The sequence below is a fragment of the Anguilla rostrata genome, chromosome 6 (assembly GCF_018555375.3).
Source record: "Anguilla rostrata isolate EN2019 chromosome 6, ASM1855537v3, whole genome shotgun sequence".
NCBI lineage: Eukaryota > Metazoa > Chordata > Actinopteri > Anguilliformes > Anguillidae > Anguilla > Anguilla rostrata.
Genome location: NC_057938.1, coordinates 9498141 through 9522030, shown reverse-complemented (window position 1 = coordinate 9522030; position 23890 = coordinate 9498141). Strand labels below are relative to the sequence as shown.

The 23890-nt window shown below is 44.2% G+C and overlaps 1 long non-coding RNA gene across 4 annotated transcripts in view; it reads right to left on the bottom strand.

The window, feature by feature from the left end:
• The window catches only part of LOC135256448 (uncharacterized), a 28238-nt gene extending 6129 nt beyond the window's left edge, over nucleotides 1–22109 (bottom strand). For 3 of the 4 annotated variants that reach the window (XR_010330435.1, XR_010330436.1, XR_010330438.1), the window contains exons 1-4: nucleotides 16581–22109; nucleotides 15688–15744; nucleotides 8347–8430; nucleotides 7783–7917 (exon numbers count right to left, since the gene is read on the bottom strand). This is a non-coding gene — a long non-coding RNA (uncharacterized LOC135256448). The remainder of the gene's footprint in view (nucleotides 1–7782; nucleotides 7918–8346; nucleotides 8431–15687; nucleotides 15745–16580) is intronic. The other variant, XR_010330437.1, reaches the window with a different exon arrangement.
• Between the last annotated feature and the right edge of the window lie 1781 nt (nucleotides 22110–23890).

The following is a 23890-nucleotide window of genomic DNA, read 5'->3' as shown; positions in this document are numbered from 1 at the left end:
CTGCAGCCATTGGTTAAGATTCAGAGCCAGACAGGGGGAGAGCATTCATTTAAGACACTCCATCTTCCTTCTGTTAGGCGCAATTAAGTGCTGGAGTTTATAAATCAAAGCAGCCCTTCCTTTTAACGATCCCATTAACATTTTGTGGGAAAGCTATTTTTCTGAAAGGAATTTCACAGATGACAAATGGAACCCTAACCATCCTCATAACTGCAATGAAACCTCTGCTTTTAAACTTTGCATTTGAGTGCTAATTATTTGTATTTGACATTCAAATTCTGCACATGCATTTACATAACTTTGAAAGATCTGAAATGTGTCTCTGAAGTTCCAGGACTGCATTTTTTTTCAAATTGTGTAGGCCTGCTTAAGGATGCAATGTTCAAAACAAGCCTACACAAAATGTGCCTTCTATATTTTCACCATGTGAAAAGGAAACATCACAATGGTAAGAACTGTGAGGGATATAGGAAATTCAAATGTAACAAAACTTCATGGACTCAGAAATGGTACGTGCTCACGTTATACTTAACATGTCTTCGTTAAGGTTAATAAAACATTGCTGCATGGTCTCATCTAGTACTTAACTTTAAAGGCACTGACTAAAAATCAAGTCCATGGAGATCCTTAATCCAGATGCCAGATTGAAAACACCGCAAGGGTTTTCTAAAATGTCATGAAAGGAAACTAACAGATGTCTCTTTCGCTCTGCAATTTATTCTTCCTGTGATGTAATCAAATAAGGGAGTAAGGAATCCCTTAATCAGGTAAGGCAACAGTGAAATAAGAGAACAGATTTTGTCTGGCCTCATGGCTGTGCCTATGCATACAGCCCAGGAAGGAGTATAAATCCTGAAGCTGAGATGATGATATTTACTCCCATATGAAAAACACACAGCTAGAGAACAGGGGGGAGAGAGGGGGCAGTAAAATTAATAAACTGGATTTTCTCTGGTTCCTCCTGACAGAAAAACAAAAATATGAACTGTTGTTGAAAACATAAGAATGCTGATAATATCCAATTCAGAGCAAAAAAAAGACAGTTTCTCTTATGTAATAAAAAAAAAAATCATTAACCCTGATAGTTTCTTCCTGGCAAACCAAAAGCCAGCTGGCTTCAGCCTCAGAAAAGCATGGCCTTTTTCATATTTATGTTTTTACAGACCATGTAGGTTTTTACAAAACACACATTCCTGTTGGTGGAGGGCATTGCCAGTTTCCAATACTGGGATAAATGATAAGAACCTCTGCAAATGTAGAGGTTTTTATTTTTATTTTTATAATTTTGGAATGTTTCAAATAAACAAAATATACTGGTGTCAGTTAGCAAAAGTAATGCTTTTACATGAAATCTAAGAGCACAACGAGGATTTAAAAACCCAACATGACCTTCAATGAATAATATATTCAGACTTTCCAGTTCATCAAAGCCAGTGAATACAGAAAACTGAACCAGCTGAAAGGCTGCAAAGATAATCCCCACCAAGTGGAAAGTTCTTATCAGGTGAAGTAGTCCCTCAAAGGCGGTCCACTTCCTGTCAGGATAGGAGAAACGAGGAGTAGATCCTACAGCAATTTGGAAGCTCCATATACTGGTATACACATCAAACAATCACAAGATTATGGGACACTAAAATACACTGCCTGTATTCTTTTCAACTGAAGGTCCTAAAGACCTGGAATACTTCAAGGCCACTGAATAAGTCAAGTGTGTGTGTTTATGCGTGCGTGCACGAGTGTGTGTTTGTGTGTGTGTGTGTGTGTGTGTGTGTGTGTGTATGTGTGTGTGTATACGTGTGTGTGTGCGTGTGTGCGCGTGTGTGCGTGTGTATGTGTGTGTGTGTGTGTGTGTGCTAAATTGCTGTGTTGCGCTGCTCCCTGGCTGTTCCCACTGCTCCCCCTGTGGGGCTGCTCGCTAACGTGCCCCAGTGTTCTTCTCCATGCAGGCAGGCTGCTCGCCATCTGTGATGGCGGGAGGTGAGCACGTTGGAATCTGGGCACGTGCAGCCTGGCTTGGCTCAGCCGTACGAAGACCACAGTATCTCGGTGGAAATGTGCAGATTAACTGCACATCTGCTGGGGTACACACACACGTACACACACTCACACACACACACACACACACACACACACATAGACATATGCATGCACACACACACACACACACATGTACACACACAGACACACGCATACACGCACGCACACACACACACACACACACACACACACACACACATGCATACACGCACGTACACACATACACTAATCTGCACATACACATGCATACACACACACACAGGCACACACATACACTAAACTTCACACACACACAAGCGCACACACACATGCACACACACACACACACATGCGCATGCCCCACTGGTCTACTTTCACTCCAGCCTTGTCATAAATCTACAGATAAAACAAGAGAACAGACAGACATCACCAGGGGGAAAGGACAGGGGAGAGAATAAAAGCAGTGAATTAGAGGATTGGAGTGTGCTGTCTCTCTGGCACCTGCAACCACTCGCTTGGCCTGACCTGAAGGTGAATCTACATCCTTAGCCCTCCCTCCTTCCCTCCCTCCTCCCTCTCTCAATCTTTCTTTTTTCCTCTGATTTCTTTGCCTGAGCTGTCAATCATCTCTACCTGGTAACAGGGTTCAATGCTGTTGTGAGCTTTAAACTCCCATACCCATTCTCAACCAGCTTCATATTCGGCTTGTTTCTCTGTCCTGCACCACTGGACATTACCACCTTCCCTCTTCGCTCTATACCACCCCATATTACCTCCTCCCTAGCCTATACCACTGAAAACTACCCTCCATCTATCCACCCTATACCACCATATAGCACTCCACACATGCCCCACTTCCTCACTCTATATCCTCCCCTACCTCCCCTCCTCACTAGCAGTCCAATGACCACGTGGCTCAGACAGACCCCACTGCAGAAAGAAGCTATTCCTTCCCACACAAATGTGAATAAAATATATATTATTTCAGTCAAAACTAACAGGACTTTCATTTCATTGATTAAAACTGGATTTAAGATTGTATGAATATTACTGCACTCAATTTTAAGGTATCTTAATCAAAATCAAGAGTGTATGTGTGCACACTCTTGATGGTGTCAAAATTAACAGAGTGTGTTTGACATCAGGGTCTCTGAACGACAGGATTACCATGGAACAGGGCTCGAAAGAAAATACTGAAAGGTGGAGGGATATCATTCACAGCACTGGCTCAGGAACTTCAGATGCCTATTGCGTGAACAAAAGTTAGGTGATAACAGTCAATTAGCACTCCAATAACAGCTGGTATTAAATATGGAGCAGCCTATTCTGCATTTGGATGTGCTAAGGGATTTGGTTTTACACCCAGCATATGTTTGTTTCGTATTGAGTTACAGAGAATATCTCTGTCGCATACAGTGCACACTGTGACTTCTGCAACACGGAACTGGTTGCAAAATAAATAGATGGTTTGTGTGCGTGTGTGTGAACGCATCTTTACGAGAAAGAGAGCAGGAGGTGCAAATTGCATGCATGTCATAAGCACACTGAATTAATTTGTTTTAACCTTCAAGGTGAAGGTTAAAATATAAATATATTGCAAATGCATCATCCTATCCCCCATTTTCGGATGCCATGTTGGATGCTGATGCTTTTATCTCTGAGTACTTGTTACTTGGGAACTTGAACCTAAGATGTCCTCAAACAGATGCACCCTCCTGCTGTGTATTAGTCATCGCACCTTGCAAGCAAATATCGGCACACTAAAAATGCCAAAGAGAGGTGGATTTGCAAAGCAACCCTAAGGAGGAAATACAACCTTCATACAGATGATGAGTAATACCCAAGATTCACCATAAAGACCATCAAAAAGAGAAGAAATATATGAAATAATGCCAGACAGAGAATTTCAATAAGGTATTGATTTTCCAAGACAGCTCACTGGCCAATCAGCATTATCAATCAGTGTCACCCTTTTTCCCTCTGTTAAGCACACGTCCTGAAACTTCAACATTGCGAAAGACCCACAACACCTATTCACTGAAATTACACAGGAGTTCACTCAGGGGGAAAGGGTATCAGTAACAAACAGTGCATGAAACCCAGAGAACCAATTCTGGCAAAAGACTATGAGCACAGATGTGTACCCAACCTCTCTCTCTCTCTCTCTCTCTGGATTACGGTTAATGAATCATTCTGGCAGTAGCAAAGAGATCAAAGAGAAGCTTATGACTTCATAATAAGTTTTGTTTTTGTTGTTGTAGAAGTACTCAAAAAGATCCCAAAAAGAGGAAGTGACATGATATAAAACCAATGACCAATTAATCCATTGCTTTTCAGTCCTTACTCTTTCTCAAATTCCAAAGGAAATTAAAATGCGTCAAATCTCTCTCTCTCTCTCTCTCTATATATATATATATAGTATACACACATGCAAACATACATACTATTTGTATGTACTATGGACTAGTGTGGACTATAGACCGAGGCATTGCAAGTGAGGCCGTTTTTCAGGTATTTTAATATTTTATGCAGGTCCAGAGTTACATGCAGTTCCCTTCCCTTATACTTATCTCCGGTTATGTAACCCCCCGGGCTGAAAAATGGGAGGTCCTGAATCTTTTATGTTACATCACAGGCAACTGGTTCCAAAGCTCAAAAGCATTGTGCACCATCCCCCCCCCCCCTCCCCCAAATAAAAATCACTACCAGCCACCAGAGTGACCGCCTGAGTGAAAAGGGGTGACTCTCCCTCCAGGAGACATTATCGGCTCGTCCGGTCACATGACACACTTCTCATATCCTTTCATGCTGCAGGGAAATTACCCAGCATGCCGAGGAGTGCTATCCTGTTTCAGCTCCACCATCTAAGCCACTGTCCTGCCTGACACTCACTTTGGTGTGTCGCTGACATGCACTTTGGTGTAGGTGGCAAGTGGTGGGGTCACTGCATCCACAATAACCCTGTAACAGTCTGCTACAATTTCTGACTAGCGTCCTTCCATGCTGTTTTCTGCAGTAAACCTGGTTTCTAGGTAAAGGCAAGTGCTCAAATGAATGTAGTGAATTGAAGAGAGTGCTAGCAATATACAAGCATTGCTTCAGTATATATCCCGCAGTATAAATGGCTGCAATATAAATGCTATGTAACAAAATAGATGTTGTGTAAGTCGCTCCGGATAACAGCATCTGCTAATGCCGGTAATGTAATGTAACATTGCCCTTTCATCCTTTTTCTCAGACTTTCACTTCCCCTGATTCAGGCCATACTCTGCTGTGGAATAAAGACTCTATTTCTGGTTGTTTCTTAGTCTGAATTAAAATGTATTCCTAGGAATTAATGGGGGAAAACACTCCGGGAGGGTAAAAGCAGAAGCCGCTCGGTTTCGCCGGTTTCTTTAACCGACTCTCGGGACGGTGAGGGAGTTCATTGACTGGTTGGAGGACCAGCTGAGCCACCACGCAAATAAGCCTCTCGATCTCCCACTCAGTAAACACGCTAGTCCAATCTCTCGCTCCACGGGAGAGAGGAACACCTGCAGCCAAGCCCCACACAATCGACTCGGTCCTAATGGCTCGCAAGAACTCCCGTTAGGGCCTGATGACCTGTGGACACCCACAGTCAGTCCCAGGTGATACTGAAACAGAGAAAAACAAAGACAGAGAGAGGGGAAAAAAAAATAGAAGAAATTGGGCGAGAGAAAGGCACAGATAGAAAGAATGTATTTTCCTTTCATCCAGATCATTCTGAATAATAATCAGGCCACGTTTTCACTCGAACACGAAAAGGGGACCCTCCACCTCCAGTGCGACATAACGCTTTCACTTGAGTCACCAGAAATCATCCCACAGCTTCAGCTCTTTTCGCAAAACTGCAACTCATTAAAGTTCTGCAAAGTGCAGGACCTCCTCACTTATTTTCACACTCACTTACCAAATGGGAGAATTCTACTGTGATCGGCTTCTACTTCTGACAAATGAACCGAGTGAATAGAGGGTTTTTCTAACTGAGCAGAGCGCAACTAAAACACCACATGAGCCAGCCTGCAGGCCACACCCCGTCAAGCTTCTGAAGCTAGTCAGAGACATATGGAAGAGACAAGGAAGTTTTGCATACAGTAAAACCTTAAACTCACGAATTGCCTATGTCCAAATTGTGGAAAACGTGCACCCCAGATCAAGAGAACTTGCATGTGAGCCCCTGCACATACACCCCCAAATAAAACTGCATTAATGGAAGTTCGGTTGTATATCCCATGATTCATTTCATTTTCAGACATGACAGCCGGTTGGTGGAAATGGATTACGATCCCTTGATTTTGCTCAACTCAGGTCTCATGAAAAATTGTGTAAAACCTCAACGTGCATTGCTCAGAGCTTTCCCACATCTCCCCACTCTGTCACAGAGACAGTTCGGCCCTGCATTTGATTCATTACAGATAAGTGAGACATCCCTGCTTCAAACTGAAATTATAAAATATACTTCTTAATCATGGAAAGTAATTAGCTTCCTACGATGATGATCATCAGAGCCAATGAAATTCCCGCTAATGAAGTAGCTGTTCGAAATGACAACTTTAATCAAAGGCTGACATCAGGTAAAGCCAATTATGTATGCATCAACTGGACCAGGACCTTAACCTTCAGAGGGTGCTCTTTGGCAATATGGCACCAAAAAAGTGCCATGTTACAATATTATAGAGACCCTGTCAGAATAAGCAGATTTTCAACACATTATACTGGAGGTGGAGGTGTTTGTGTTAGCAGTCACATCCACGATATGTTAATATGAGACAGTGAACCAAGACAAAAATTGTCTCAACTTCCTTACAGTTTTCTGATGTACTTCTAGTCAAATACATGGATAATGGGTAGCATGTTCATGGTGCATGGAAAGCCTACACAGTATACAGTACTATAGTGTCATGCATAGTATGTAGGCCAATGAAACATCATCCAGGATTATTAGATATGGCAGTAAAATGACATGGGACACTGGTAATGGATAGGAAGGCAGGAGTGTATATTCAATCTCTACCCACAGGCTTCGGGTGAGTTATTTAGAATGTTATTATAATGTCACAGTGCATTTCCTGGGTGGACCATGCCAACTTGAGAAAAACAAAGCTGGAAAATCTTATGCAAAACTGTCAACAGTCCGTACTTCCTGGAACTTATTCCATTTCTTGCAAATATGCTCACATTATAAAAGAAAAAAAGAAAAGCACAATATGGTATCAGCATTTCCTGGTATCAGCACTTAGGCTTCGCATGGCTATGTCATATTTATGCTTGGTAATTTTTTATGAACTCAGAGTTTATGCATTTGAAGGGAGGCCTGAGTCTTCAGTGCTAGAAAGCTATTGAACTACTAGTGAAAAGATTTATTAACTACAAATGCTAAGCACCATGAGTATCATTTTTTTACTACGTAATTCCAAGAAAGATGTATAATATAGTTAAAATTCCCGTTACCAAGAATGTCAACTGATGGGGTATTTGCATTGGCAAGAGACTCGGACTAAGAAGACTGAGGACACTCTAAAACAAAAAAATCCAATGAAAAGTAACAGAAATCCAATAAAACCCTGAAGCAAATTGGTACAATAAACCTGCTGGGAAAGAAGAGAGGCTGAAAGGTTTATACTGATGATGAATGGTTAGGGAGTTTGGGATTTTCAAAATTATACTTAAAAAAGGAGAGTGACAGTGCCTGACTGGATCTGAGGGGGGGTGGGGGGGGGGTTGTTGGGGGTTGAGGTGGCTAACCTTTCTGTTGGCTGTTAGAAACTCCCACATAGGCCCGCTCAGGGGGGGGCAGCTGGCAGTTAGTCAGTTTGGCAGCACCTCCCCTCCTCCGGTTTGGCCTCGGTGGCACTCTGGCGTCCTTGCGGCCTCTGTGAACTGGAACCAGGCGATTAGCTGGCCATCAGGGCACAGATGCGGCTGCTGACACGGAAACGGGCGCCGTGGAGACAGACAAAGATGGGGGGGGGGGGGTGCGGGTAGTGTGGGGACCAGGGAGCACTGGGCCTTTAAAGAGGAACATCTACCTTGAAATCAGAATACCAGTTAACTCTTTGAAGACCAGGTTTTTTGTAATGTTTTTTTTTTTTTTTAAGTCAGTGTTCCAGAACCCCATGGCTTTCAATTAGTAGTGAGACTAAGAACAGTCAAGAACATTCTACTCACATTTTTGTGGTTTTACACATATCTTACAAAGGGACTATGTAAACAACACATTTGCACACCCTATTTATTGGGAACAAGGTCATGAACTGTAAAAAAGGATAGCTCTGTTTTTGTGTTCTTAAAATAGATTATTCAACTTACGATTTCAGAAAGCTAAGGGTAGTGTCTGTCCATGCCTCTGCAGCTATCTGCCACTGCTTTTCTGTGGCCTGGGTTCGGCCGATGCTGTTGAACGAGGTGAAAGGAAGGGGAGAGTCATTCTGTTGGAAGGGAAACTGGATTAAAACTATCTTCCTAATCACTCAGACCCCAAGTCATGTGACTGGTGAAGCCAGGTGGCACTGTAGCTGAGAGAGGGAGAGAGAGAGAGACAGACAGGGATGGGAGGGAAGGTGGGGATTATCTCTGTGACAATACAAGCTGTACGGTTCTGTCCTAAAATGCTTTGTACAGAGAAAAATGAGATATAATGAGAGGTAACACCACAGACAGAGAAAGGCAAAAGTGTTTTTGAGGATGCAGTGACATCAGCGAAAATCAGGGAGAGAGAGAGAGAGAGAGAGAGGGAGGGAGAGAGAGATAGAAAGAAGTAAACTTTTGCTAAGCGCAGCCTTGTAAGTGACCTTGTATGCAGAAACACCAAATAAGCCCTTTCTTGGCTTTCACTACATATACTTGACCTTGAATAAGGACCAAAAAATGCCATTAGTCGCATTAAGCGATGACAAGATATCTGTGATTCTGTCTGGCATGAGCTGCCTACACTGATGGTTTCAAGGCCAATTAAATCACTGTGACTCTAGAGAAAATTTATAGATTTTTGCATTGTCAACACATTCATTTGGCTTAATTGACAAACGCGCAGATGCGGTCTTGTCGTAAATGTGTCAGATTAATCACCAGCGTTTTTTTCCCCCCCACCACTCGCATCGCGGTACAGTAAAAAAAAAAAAAAGATATCGAAAGACAAAAAAAAAAGAATAAATGGAGGGAGACAGAAAATGGGAGAACGCCAGGGAGTAAAAAAAAAAGAGGCAATACAGCTTATCAGCCTCTCCCTCCATCCTGAGGAGAATGGAAGACAAAGTGCGGCCGGCTCGGAGCAGCAACAAAGAGAGCGTTACATAACAGTGGGTCCCCGCAGCATGGCAATTAAGCGCAAAACCGATAGGTGTGGGTATTAGCAAAATCGCGAAGACGGGGACGATGGAAACGCGGTCAGCATTTCAATTGTTTTTTTCACCATTGGCCCGGAGGCTCTCTCTGATGATGACTTGTATTAGTTTTTTTTCTTTTTCCCAAATGGTATAGCAGCGGAAATCATTTCTTTTTTTAAAAGCGGCATGACTGCTGTAACTTCAGAGTGGAACGTCCCTTAAGAAAGCGGAAAGTGAAAATAAAAACCCGAATGTCTGGGGACGAGCAGTGCGGGGCGCCTCGTCTTCCTTTCTGCAGAACGAGGCTGCAGCTAATATTTAGTCCAGTCGCTCGGTCTGGATTATCAGATTTTTATATCCAGCCAAAACAATAACAGTACATGATGTCTGGCCCCAGACTGTCTCCATTACTGTACAGCTGTCTTCTGACAATATGACAAGTGGGCATCCGCGCTGAAGCCGCAGTTATAAATAAGCCACTTGTAATGTCATATAAACCGGCTACATCAATGGGGAAATGAGAAAGGTGTGCATGTGTGGAAAGATATGAATTTGTATGTGTGTGTGTGTGTGTGTGTGTGTGTTTGTGTGTGCATGCGTGCATGTGTGTGGATGTGTGTGTGTGTGTGCATGCGTGCATGTGTGTGGATGTGTGTGTGTGTGTGTGTGTGTGTGTGTCTGCGTGCCACCCCCACTCAGCCTTGTCAAAGCACTGTAAACAAGACTAAAGGTTAGTGATTAAAAGTGTTGGTAGAGGCTGATATGCCAAAGTGTTGCCTTGGCAACAGCGAGAGTGATTCATGCAGCGTGTCAGTCTTTGAAATAAATTTCACACCTCAGTGCGCCACTGTGCCAGCGCTTTAACTGTGAGAGGGGCGGACGGAAAAACCGGGAACGTATTCCGGTTTTCCGGGATGTGTCTCCCCCCGCCGCCGCCCTCCCCTATTCACTTTGTCTCATTTCAGAAGAGAAAAAAAACAGCTCCCAGCTGGCGCACGGTCTCGACAGACCACATAGTGCGCCCAAATGGCGCTGGTTTTGACAGCTTTTTCTTCCACTGATTTCTGATACTCCAAAGACTGACTCACGAGTGATGCAGATTAAGAAAGCACGGGGCCTCTCGTCTTATATTTTATTCTGGAGAAAATAGTTGTTAAAAATAATCACTGGTACGCTCAATGCATAAATTTGTGTCAACAATAAAGCCTCCATCATAATAGGAACAGGCAGGGAATGGTAATAGGACACAGAAATGGGTCTAATTACCGACTGACAGATTCTGTCTCCCTATCTTATCCCTCATGTTTCCCCTCGTGTTTCATTGGTCTGTTCTCCTCTGCTTTTCACCTATTCCTGCAACCCAGAGGGTCTGACCTTGAGCAATCTCACAATACTCTCAGCCTTTCTGTCTAGGAATGGCAGCTCTGGTCATCGGTCAGACAGCGGTCAGGTTGTCAGAGGACGGTTTGCAGAGGTGTGACGTATTTAGTGTTTACACACGCCTCCTCCGTTTCAACCACTTCCCTGTGTCTCATAGTTCACGTCTGAGTCCCCAGTTTGAATTGTTGACGTCCCCTTAGAGCCGCATCCACTCAGTCGATGTGACAGGTCAGGAAATATTGGCTGTGTCACGAAAGTAGGGTTTCACACAGACCTGCTGGGAATTTGTTGCCCGTTATCTGTCAGAATGCCATCTGGTTTTATTTAATTGTCACACTGTCTGTATTTCCGTCCCTTTCTCTGCCAGTCCTTTGTGACTGTACAGTCTAATCTGACACGTACCTGTCTGCAGGTAAGTGTGTCTGCCAGGCTGTCTACATGGCTGTGCAGTCCTGCCTTATGGCCATTTCTTTTTAGTAATGACCCAGCAGTCACATTACCTGGATTATGTCATTCTTACGGTCATGGACCACTGACAGAGATGAGAATTACTCATAAACTTTGTCCCTTTTCAGCTACTCCAGAAATCTCAAAAGACGCTGAGGGGGTCAGAGGGTAGATCATATTCCATGATCGAGTCCAAACCCAGACCACCCAGGTCCCCTCACTGGTGGCATCCCCAATCCCCTCTTTATGCATTAATTCCATTTGTCAATACATTCAAAAAGATATGTGGTCCATAACATTTTCATGTTTATTTTTGCTTTTTTTCTGACAAAAAAAGACTCCAGGAAGTGCAGAGCCCTTTCTCTCCCATCACCTCCCATCTCTCTCTCTCTCTCTTTCTCTCCTCGCCTCCCTCTGTCTCTCCTCCTCACTGTCTCCTCTTTGTGAGGTGACTGCGCTGCTCATTAACTTTCTGTCAGTCTCGCTTTCTGTCTCGCGCTCCGGCTCTCTCTGTCATGTGGTCTTCCTCTTTCTCCCCCCCCCCCCCCCCCCGGCTCTCTCTGTCATGTGGTCTTCCTCTTTCTCCCCCCCCCTCGCCTGGTGGCAGCCAGAGGCAGCCATGACCTCACCTGGTCAGGGATTTGGGGCGGGACACAGCCGTAGGCTCCGAGACATCTGTCTCATTAGCCACTCGGCTCGAACGCCTGCGTTTCCAAACACACAGCAGCTCTGCTGTACTGGTGAAGTGTTGGGGTGGGGTGGGGTGGGGGGGGGTGGTGCTGTCAGTGGTTTGTTGATGTGGGGGTAATAGGGGTGTAGTGTGTTGGTGTACACTGGAGTACACATTTAAAAAAAGTGAAGAGTGAGCAGGAGGTAGTGGTGAATGGTGTATGTCTGGGGGTAACAGGGGTGTAGTGCGGGGGGAGGAGTACAGGTGGGGAAAGCAGTGCAGAGTGAGCAGGAGGAGGTGGTGATTGGTTTATGCATGGGGGTAAAAGGGGTTTACTGTGGGGGGGAGGATGTGGCATAATGCAGCAGAAGGCCCTGCCTAAATCTCAGTTCATCCGTATTTTCGATACTGAGCACCTGATTAATAAACTATGAGCCCAGGAAGGGAAAATGGAAGACATGACAGGGGCTGTTTCCGTTCCAGCGCACAGAACAGAAGAGAGGGGAGAAAAAAAAGAGAGCGGGGAGATGGAAATGGGGATGTCTGTAATATATCTGTGCTGCAGATGTCCTTGCATTGCTAATTTTTTTCTTTTATTGCATTATTAATACCATTTTTGTGAAACACGGTTCCATACCATCGTGGTGATACGGTTCAGAAAGATTAGTCTGAAGCCTGATCTAAAACCACATTTGGACAGTCTGTAAAGAGTGTGCATGTGTTTGTGTGTGCGTGCGTGCGTGTGTGCGTGCGTGTGTGTGTGTGTGCGCATGCGTGTGTGTGTGTGTGTGTATGTGTGTGTGTAAGGGTGGAAAAAATTTTTAAAGCCCCAACCGCTAACCCTTACATCTTTGTAAATGAAAGTCCAGTATAAATCCAAAAACTGACAAATCAGTCTTTCCTGCTGCAGATAATTCTTAAATCTGCACATCTCACAGTGGCCCTATAAACAACAGCATTCCCTCCTGACTTTGGCAAATGTATAAAATACACACGGCACGTTCTGACTCAGAATTAATTTAAATCTATTCAATTGTCTTTGTGTTTACATTTTAGCCTGCTTCTGTTCAAGGTTTTGGTTGACATAAGACTGCTATTGTGTTTACAATCAGTCATGTGAGAAAGGGATAGAAAGAGGATGGGAGAGGAAGAGAGCACTGTTTGTTTTCGTGTTTGTGTGTGTGTCTGTGAGTGTGTGTGTGTGTGTGAGAGAGAGAGAGAGAGAGAATGATTATTCATCTGTGTTAAAATGTATTGCTATACGCCCTAGTAATGTTTACAAATATATTTCTTGCCAATGAGCTATTTCGTGCCATTTAGAATTTGAATTTGAGAGAAAGCAAAAGAATATTTGTGTGTGTGTGTATGTGAGAGAGAGAGAGAAAGAGAGAGAGACAGTTAGTGCTTGAATGCTTTGTGTGTGGGTGTGTGTGAGGGAAGAGAATTGAGTAACTGTGGCACAGTGATTTTACCATTTCTACTGCAGTACAAGAAGTGTTGGAAATGTTGTGAGGATGGATTACATTTTAAAAACAGAAGAAAGCCTCCTGTCTGTACCAGCAATAATGCACCAAATGTTCCCACTGAGCAGGCAGTGTGGCAGTGTCACAGGACTGCTTTCTCCAGAATACAGAGGGAACACTGCACTGTAAAAGTACCGCAGCACAATTGCAGCCATTGTGCCTTTACCGACAGCTACATTCTTTACAACACATGAAAAATGTTAACGTTTTAAAATGATGACATCAGAAGTACAATTTTTACTGCCTGTTATTGATTGGTCAATTGTTTCTTTACACGGACAAGTTGAAGAAATTATATAATCCTGTATTTTGCCGAATTTGATAAAAGGGTAGCCTGGTTTGAAATAGTTTACTAATTTGCATTTATGTTTGTCAAAGAACACCTTATCCTGGCTATTTATATCAATTCCATCCAATACTTCTACTAATGAGCATCCAGCTTCTAATTGTGGATGATGACGCCACAGTGAGACTTGGTGCGATATGTGAAGTTTCCAAAATGATATGTCATTTAAAATCCCCCAGAATCGCCCTGATTGAGCTGTGCTTAAAAAGGCAACGGCCGTCTGGTGAGCAGGCATGCTCCAGCGAGCTATTCATGTCTCTCCACTGCTCAAGTCATTTCAGCCCCAGATGGGATAGCCGATCTGCGGATTTCAGAGTAGTGCAGAGGGGGTAATCCACTGGTTAGCAAGTATTGGGACAAACCATCTGAGGCACAGTCTCGCCAAAGCATCCAAAATATACAGCCACACAGGGTATCCCTGAGTTCCTGTCCCAGATGTATCTTCGTTTCAAATAGTTAAGATCAGTAATGAATTATAGCAAATACAAGTTTATTCATTGACGCATAAGTCTCTGGTGTCACGCAACAAAGCAATGTCATTCAGCCACCCTTAACTCTTCACCCCAGAAGACATCGACTATAGCGATTATCGATGTAGCGATTAGGACGTGAGGAATGGTGCACTGAGCTAAAGCACTAGTCCTCAGTACAGAGACTTATTTCATGGCCTAGGATTCAAACCCTGACTGTGTGGATACAAACTGAAGACAGCAGTCCTACAGGGCATACTCAGCCATCGTCAACAGAGAGGGAAAGTTGAAAAGAGAGTCGCAGATAGAAATGTATTTTGGTAGTTTCAGCTTGACTAATTCTTTTATCAGCAAAAAATGTATGTATTGTTGCACTTATTCTATAATAAGGTTATAGGAAAAAACACATACAAAAAAATTACATTGGCTAAATTCTCTTTTAAAGCTAACACATTCCTTACATGTCAGGATTAAAACTACGTTTATATACTTCAAATGAGTGCATCTTCATATGAGCATATATCTCTTGAATGGAGGTCGTTGCGCATTGTCTAAGAGTCAAGTGGACTGTGGACTGTTGACGGGAAGCTAAGTCATTCATTGAGTGAGAGGTGGAACATTGTGTCTGTCAGCTAATAAAGGTAGCCCGATACGTTTTATTGATGCCATACAATACAATAGGTGTCCAGTTTCTGAATGGTAGCCTTTGTAATAGATCTTTTTTAATCAGGTTGGCCATTTATTGATTGTGTGGTAAATGTTCCGTGGGATTGGGTGAGCGATAAACAACCACCTTGTTGAAATGAGATGAACTATGATTCGCCCTTGATGAATATGTTCAGGTCCAATACATTTTACCAAGACTGCAGTAAAATACGGGAAATGAAATAGAATATCTATGATGCATAAGAGTAAAGATGCACACGGCAAGCACTTAACATGCTGCAATAAGCAATGTGTTAATAAGCATGACTGGGGATTTATCTCTTTGTAAGTAGCTATTGTTCATTTATCAGTCTAGAAGGCCCTTATAATTGTCCCAGTCATTTCCTGCTTTTTCAGAGAATATAACCAGGAAACGCTACTTACCTGCGATTACATCAGCATCAGATATGCCAGCAGCACCCAAATGCAGATTTTCCCTCCCAAAAGACAAAGTCAAATTTTAATATTTATGAATGGATGTAATGTGGGTAATCAGGCATAATCCCATCTGGAATAGAGACTATTTTGTTTTTTGCAGCACCACGTCTCCCCTACCCTAAAAACCTGAATAACCCCATGGACTCTTGTCTTTGCCGCGGATAAGGAGATGGACTTATAAGAATTCAGGTTCACATCCCAGGTAATGTACAATACTGCAGTGCTCCTGAGTAAACCGCATATCCTGAATTTCATTGTGAATGTTTTCCCCTCTTAATATGTTTGCTTTGTGAGTGCCCCTGGATAATGCACCCCAAAAAATAAATTCAGTGGTGCAATAGCCTACCTTGGGAGACCATTCCTGGGATCCTCAACCAAAATGTCAGGGGGCAGTTTCTGTAATCTGCAAGCAACAGGAAGAGTCAAACTTATTTTATTTGTATATCACCCAATGTAAACTTTTACTTATATTTAGAAATGCAAAGTCATTTCACATTAAATATAGTGGTACAGTCTCAACTCAATGTGATTGGAGAGAACATATTTGTATAATATGGTGATAAACAGGTGGCTGTTGTGGTACAGTGCATAGAAATAGATGGCCTCATTTATAAAAATGTTCTTGGATTTAAATTTAAGTGCAATCTTAAGATCATTTCTCAAGTTTTGCTTATGTTTGATTTATAAAAAATAACAGACACAAAGTTGTTTGTGTTGGTTTATCTGCATCTTGCGCAGCAGTGAAACCTCAAATGAATTTCAATTTGAACTCACGTGAAAGTGTTTCACAATTTAAGTTTCCACCTGATGCCCTGTGCCTGAAGAAATAATGACCTTGACTGAATATATATTAATAGTACAGAGAAGGGCAGCAAGAGTAGCCCCAGGTCTCAGACTTTTGGCTAATGAAAAGCGATATAATGTACCAAGTCTGTATATTTTCAGTCCACAGGGTTCATGAAAGATTTGAATGACATGTTTTAAATTGCATAAGAACTTCATGAGGTGGATTCAAGATCAGTTTTGCCCATGGAAATTTGAGGGTGGAAATTGGCTCATAAACTGTGTTATTTCTGAATGTTATTTTTCAATATAAAGAATTTGATGGGGTGTATAATGAAGTCAGAGAACCTGATATTCTTTCATGCTAAATGCACAGTGATTCATTGTAGATTCTAGATTCACTCTAGATTCAGGCAAATGACCAGCGATGATGGGCGTAACGTCCCGATCCCTCACCTACGTTATGACTGTCGTAAGCCGTCAGTTAGAAAAAAGTCGGCCGGTTCGAACGTCTCCCGGAGATCACCAGCGAGAATCTCTCCTCCTGAAGGACGCAACAGAGCCTGGCCCGGGCCCAACTGGGCCACGAGGGAGAGACCGGGGGGACAAAGCAATTTCAATCAGCAATGTCAACCGCGTGCCAAGATCCGCTGCCCCCTAACCCTGGAGAAAAAGAATTAATTAATGCAGCGCCGATAATGCTCCACCCCTGCTTCTGGGTTCCCAATGACAGATCGTCTAGAAGCCCGTTTTTCAATTAGGAAGCGGGGGAAAAATCTCCATCATCCCTCTGACGCGGGCCACGAGGTCGCGCGGCGTGGAGCGGCGTCTCCGCTCTGACGCGGCGGCGATTAGCGGAGACCGGCGCGCGGACCGTCTTTCTGTGTGCGCTGCGATGTTCTCTGGTGCGCCGTGCCATTTAGTGCCTGGGGATGTCAATAGGCATGCTCTGCTGAGGCCATCAGAAAGCACGCGTCGATGCCGAATCGTTGGCAGCCAAGGTCGATCGGTGCATCCGGCGCTGCGAAAAGCAGCGAAGCGGCGCCAAAAAGAGGTCAGCCTGTTTGAAGAGCGACCATTTTGGATGGTCGTTTGCCCACAAATTATCTGTGAAAACCAGTGATGACTGGTTCAGTGGCACTTGTGGTGAGAATGCCTCCGTCTGCACCGAAAGGTTAAAGGTCTGGCCCCCAACCACACAACAGCTGTGTACCATTTCAACCCTTTTTTCTTTTTTTAAAAAAACGGCTCAAAAAAAAAAACAACACAAGATTTTCCAGGAGATGCATTAGTGCAAGAGGTCAAGAAGTCATGTAATAAATCGTGACGGTTGGGGCTTGAAACAGGTTTGCATTCTAAGAAAGTCTGGGTAGGTGCTGATTAAATGAATGTACTGTAATGTAATATGCAATGGTTTGAGACAGAGAATGATCCACAGAACGCCCTATTACAAATAATGTGATCTGGAGTTTGCTTGAACGATGGCAACAGCAAAGCAAAAAAACACACACACGTAACATTAACTGTAGAAACGGTACCTGGAGACATGACATCTCCTATTCAAATGCAAATGACACAGAGCTATGTCTGCACTTGGGGGAAAGCAAGCCTCGTTTCTCCAGAGCAGCTGCCATAGAGATATGTGTGAGATAGGGGTGGCAGGTAAAGGGGCGGTGTGGGAGGAGGGGTGTCGAAAGAGAGTTGTCGTTTCCTGTCACACCTCTGGGATCAGCGATTCTCTTAAAAACTGTGACTAGCACTCATTATCACCCTCTTCGGCCTAATTGGAAGCAAAACAAAGAGCTGAGCTTTTTAATGAAGGGGGGTTAGCTTCAGCTCTCCTGGTGCCACTTCCCACAGAAACGTGCCTTCATCCTCCAAGCTCTGTGTGAAACGTTCAGGTGGAACATGTGAGTGCAGTGTGGTTTAATGTGAACACACGTCCATAACGCAAGTATGGTTTGATCCAGTCAGCGTGTCCCAATGTTTCAGCATTGGTCCTGTCAACTGCAGTCACTACAGGCCTCCGGCCCAGTCTAAAGTACAAAGAGAGGTAAATCTTTTTTTTCTTTTCTTTTTTGAAATCACATAAAATGTGTTTGCCTCGAATACTGTTTTTGCCCACAAGAGGTTTTTTTGAATTCAGTGCTCAGGAAAATACAAGGCAATCGCAATTTTTTGTACCTCCCTAGCCTCAACCGACAGGGACACGTCCACGTCATGACAGAAATCAGGAGACAGAAAGGAATAGCCAAGCACCACCACAGCCAGCACTCAGAGAGAGATAGATAGAGCTCTCCTAATACAAGACTGTGTACAGTGCATGCCCAAACACAACCTTGCACAATATTTCCACTGAATGATTGGACCCATGATGTGTGATGATTTGGACACATCACAGTCCTGTCCCTCAGGCTCCCAGCATATTGGTCGCTTCTTCCTTTGTTTCTGCAGGGTCTTCCCTATTGACTGAGAAACTGGGGAGTTGGTATCATATGACAACCTGTTCCTGCATGTTGTCTAGACCATTATAGTCCAACACTACCGTCAAGAGCACTGAGCTCGTTCCGTCTCGGTGACATAACCAGCTGTTGCATCTCACCCCCTGACCTTTACCCACACATAGTTCAGACCGGTACCGTGGTAACAAGCGTGCGCTGCAGGAGCACCGGACTGACGATGTGGGGAATGCATTCTGCACACGACCAGCGCCTGACACAGCGACACGGGGGAACAGGGGGATCCGGGGGGACTCTCGTGGAGGGACCCTAAATGATCATTGCCTGGCTGGGATGCCAGGCTGAATATCGTGTGGCGAAACAGCACAAGGAGGTGGAAAAAAATGTCCGAACAGCGTTCTAAAGTTAGACGCGTCACACGATCGTCTCCCAAGCACCTGCTCGCTTCTTGAGTTTGCGAGACGGAAAAAGGTGGCGCTGCGCCTTGGTGCGTCACATGACCTTGAAACACGAGCAAAGAAACCCGTTTCAAAGACAGACCGTGGGGTGTTTTTTTTTTTTTCAGAAATCATTACCTAAAATGATCTAGCAGCTCCAGCACCCATCACGGGATACAGGGACAGGCAACCCAAAATAAATTCAATCTGTTCAAACATTTACGGCACTCACATGCTGAAATCAAAGCTGGGCTTTCGCAACTGCCACTGACAAGTGCAATGAAATATGGCGGAACCTTCAAATGAATTTATTCTCCAGTTTTAATGTATGATCACCAATTCGTACTTTACATTACATTACAAGCATTTAGCAGACACTTATATCCAGAACGACTTACACAACTTTTTTTACTTAGTATTTACATTGTATCCAATTATACAGCTCGATATATACTGAAGCAATGCAGGTAAAATACCTTGTTCAAGAGTACAACAGCAGAATCGAACCTGCGACCTATAGTTTAGAAGACCGACTCCTTACCTATTATATTACACTGCCGCCCAGTACATTGGCCTCAATGCTGCCTTTCCTTTCTGGAGGATGGACAGTCGATGAAAAATCTGTTGTTTTGCGTAATGTCATGACAGCCGTTTGGGGTGGGGCAGGTTTGTTTTCAAATACTCCATTGCCTTGTTTACAGCTCCCCAGATGGAAAGCTGAAAAACAAACTCTGTCTCCAGACTCTGCTGTCCACTGCCATTTGGCACAGACCTCCATCCATGCAAGCCCGTGTCCATCAAATTCTAGAGGACGCAGACTGACATAACTAAAATGAGGAAGTGTGAAATGAGGAAAAATATTACTTCAACCTGAATGACCTTTTCTGAACACAAAAGTGGGAACCTTTTTTTGGGGAACCTTTGTTCCGGGGATTTTTCCAGGCATGTAATGGCTGGAACTGGACATTCGTTTTGCAGGGTGAAGTGTTGCTAAACTATTTACGAGTAGCAGCCAAATGGCAGAGCAGGTCAATTGCATAACTGTTCCGTAAACAGCACACAGCCTGAGAACTGAGGTGGGTTCAGTATGCTTTCCTCTCATTCAGAACCCATCATTCGAAAACTTCAACATCATATCTTATTGAGAATCTTGGATTTAGCCACAGATATGCACACAATTCAATCTCAATTCAAGTGGACAATCTGCCCATAAGTCAGGTTTCCCATAGACGTCTTGAGTTTTTATTCACACACACACACACAAACACACACACACTTGCACACGCATGTACGCACGCACACACGCACGTACACAGCGAGAGCGAGAGAAAGAGAGAGAGAGAGAGTGCGCACAAACAAGCATATTTATATACACATAAAGACAAGGACTAATCTGAATGCTGAAAAATCCATGAGCTTACTGCTGGAGGTTACATCTGACTTAGTCTGGTTGCCATGGCAATGGGGGCAGCAGCAGCAGCAGCAGCAGAGCTTCAGAGGGGCTGACAGAAATCTCAAGCCTTGTTTACCAGTCAAAGCCAGCGAACAGGAGGGAACAGAGGCTCAGTCAAGGCTGAGGAATTAGATAAAGGTCAATGGCGTCGCTGTAGTGGTGGGTTTAAAAGAAGGGTGGGGTTGGGAGAGGCACACTGGGAAAAGGTCTGTGGCAAATCTGTCGCAAAGCTGCTGCACCGTCATTATTTATTTTTTTTGGCAGATGGTCACATTCAGAGAAGCAGATAAAGCCACTGCTACAAGATGCACTGAATGCATGCTATTGTCAATGCCGCAATCTGTATAATGTGATGTACAAGACGGATGCTTCCTCCAGTAACAAAAGGAATGCCACTAACGCCAATCTTTCATTGCTTTCTCATTATCTCACTCCCTCTCTACCTCAGTCTCACTCACCGTCCATCTCACCCACACTATGTTCACTTACTGCTTCTTTAAATTTGGGTTGTCTGATACTGTATGACCTCCAACTCCTATATCCTTCCAGAAAGTGTGCGCGCACACACACACACACACACACACACACACAAATTCTGCGCACTAACTCTCTCTGACTGTATGGAATAAACCATACAAATGTGTAAGAACAGATGTCAATTCCTATTCCCAAAGGAACCGAGGAAAAGGTCGCGATCATTCATCAAGAAATGATAAGGCTCTGTCGTCTCTAAGCTATTAGATGAAGTGTCAAATCGATGAGACAAACCAGGGAGAATAACAAATGAAATTAACTTCTGCCAAGAGTATGCAAAACATTAAACTGGATAACCATGGATCCATCAATCCCTGCTCTACTGTTTTCAAAGAGGACATCTTTTAAGGTATTTGAGCACCACTAGATAACAGAGAGCCAGGACAACACAAAACATGTTTTTACAGTAAAATAAGAAAGAAAAAATAGGTCACCCACAATTGACATGCAAAGGAGCTCTTCAATCTAAGTCGACAGTATCACACAGTATCCAATATTTTGGCTCCCCACTTGTATTTATGGCCTTGTTATTGGTTGGCTGTGCGCATCACAGCGGGGTGAACTAGTTGTAGAGGTTCATTTTGGATTCGCTGTAGCGTGGGCCTCGTTAAACAGTCTGCGGTTTTGGTCACAGTTGTACGTGAACTCGGTGTCACTTTGTGTACGGTTGCTAAATCACCATAAAATGGCAGGCGGCACTTTGTCTCTTGGAAGAGGATCCAGTGTAACAGGCTCAAAGGACAGTTTGGGTTAAGTCAACTTAAACTGTACACATGTAGGTTTCCTTATGCATAATTTGTTTCAGTTTATCAATATGGGTCTCAGTCAGTGCCAATATTGCAGATACAGTAAATTCAGTTTAGTTAGATTCTTTTGCATAGCACTTATCACAGAGACACTGTCACGCATACATTCACAGAAAAGTGCACTTGCACATGCTTTCACATACATGGTGAATGGGAATTTTTGCGTTCTGCAATTTAAATCTCTTCAGTCCCCACTGATGCTCAAGTGTGAAGCTGCTAATTGGCATGCTCCCTTTTTTAGAGTGGGGTTTTCAGGCAACAGCATGAAAAAAAAAACATTCCTTACTCAAAGTTTTGAAATGTTGCAGGGTGAGCAGTTCAGGCTAGTCTCCATGGTGACTGCCTTCCTCCTCTCTCTCTCTCTGTCTCCCTCTCCCTCTTTCCCCCCTCTTTTTCTCTCCTTCTCCTCCCTCATTCTCAACACCCCCCCCCCTCCCTCTCCCTCCTCAGGAGAGATGCACAGAGTCTCACTTCTGAGGGTGTAGATCTCGCTGTCTTCTCTCCCACGCGGGCCCACTCACTGTCAGGCATCGGGCGAGCAGGCGCACGCGCCCACACCTCGCCCCACTTCTCTGCTCGCCGCGCAGCGACCGACGCACACGCCGGCGGAGTCGTGCCGTGCCCTCGTACACAGAGGAGCCGCGGCGCCCTGGCCAACGCCGATTTAAAAATAATATCACAATCACAACATCACGCAGAACCGATAGCAATCCTGAAGCGAAAAGCTCGGAGAGAAAACAAGCACTGGGCTGTACAGAGATCTGACAAACGAAGAACAGTCACATCATTATCAAATATATTTCATTTCAAATATTTTTTTTTTTACACCCCTCGTGTTTTTCTATATCACTGTTTCACATATTTTACAGTTGTTGCATCAGCAAAGGACTGAAAGCAAACAGGCAATGTGATCTCATAAAGGCTTTCTTTCAAGTCTTTTCAGACATGCAATGCACTACATATCAAACTACATTTATAAAAAGCATAGGCTGCTGAATATGTACCTGGGTAATCAAGGGCAACTAAAGAAGACAGGGAAAGCCGGTTTTTATGAAGAAATTTGGAGAGAAAACATTCGCAGAGCGTGCATCCCTAGCCAAGGTGACTGCCTGAGTTTATATTTGACTTATTATCCATTTACACTGTTGGATGTTTACTGAATATATTCAGACTGAGCACTTTGCTCAAGGGCACTACAACAGGGATCCACTTGGGATTTGAACCTGAAACCAAACACATATTTTTTACATTCGGTTACTGTCCAACGCACTTTATAACATTTCCAGAATGCCCTTGACCAAGGGCGTGTGCTTACTAGTACTATCACAGGCGATACAGGTTCCCAAAGCTCTGCTCCCCTGGGTGCCATGTAGGATGTGTAAAAGGGCTGTCTGCCCGCCTGTCTCCTGAACCTTCTAGACCTGAGACTGAGGGTGGGAGGAGACATCATGCCATAACTGCCTGTCACTCAAGGGCAGGGACCAATCATTGGAGTGGGATTCCCAGGGCCTGCCCACATCCTCTCTGTAGAGATGGGTGGGGCAGCCCCTTCCCCACAACTCCCCCCTCCCCAAACAGCCCCACAGGACTGAATCATCCTCTCACATCTCTGTCTGGGTGTCTGGTGCATGGAGGTTAAAGGGGCAGTTAAAAGAGATTCCCTCCCCTCCTCCACCTGAGTGTTCTGACTCAGCGGTGAGCAAGAGAGAGAGAAAGCGGGAGAGAGAGAGAGCGGGAGAGATAGAGAGAGATAGAGACAAAGAGAGACAGACAGGGAGGGAGAGAAGAGAATGAGAGGCGCAGCTACTGCGCCTGTGCCTGGAGGCGGTGAATGCGTCGGTGCGGTGCCGTCCTCCGAGACGAATGTGCTAATTACACTGCGGGCCCCTGCGCACGCACACACACAAGTGCGTGGTCTCACACACGCGCACACGCACCCACACACACACACACACACACAAGTGCGTGGTCTCACACACGCGCACGCGCACCCACACAAGCAAGCACATACACACACGCACGCACCCACACACACACACACACATACACTCACACAAACAAGTGCGTGGTCTCACAC